This window comes from Sinocyclocheilus grahami, unplaced genomic scaffold (assembly GCF_001515645.1).
Source record: "Sinocyclocheilus grahami isolate Dianchi unplaced genomic scaffold, SAMN03320097.WGS_v1.1 scaffold212.1, whole genome shotgun sequence".
Taxonomy (NCBI): Eukaryota; Metazoa; Chordata; class Actinopteri; order Cypriniformes; family Cyprinidae; genus Sinocyclocheilus; species Sinocyclocheilus grahami.
Genome location: NW_015505391.1, coordinates 290,742 through 290,966, shown reverse-complemented (window position 1 = coordinate 290,966; position 225 = coordinate 290,742).

Here is a 225-nt window from a genome sequence, read left to right as displayed (position 1 = left end):
GAATAAACGTTTCAAGCATGAATTCTCAAACTCACACATACCAAACCTGAATACGAACCATTAAGCGATTCAATAGTTATTAAAATTCATACACAATAAATGATTAAGACCTGATAAGTCACATCTAGGTTACATACATGATATGGAGTTATGCATAGAAATGATTAGTTGCCCAGGTTCTTTTAGTGTCATTTAGATGCATATTTACATGGAAATGCAGTTTCT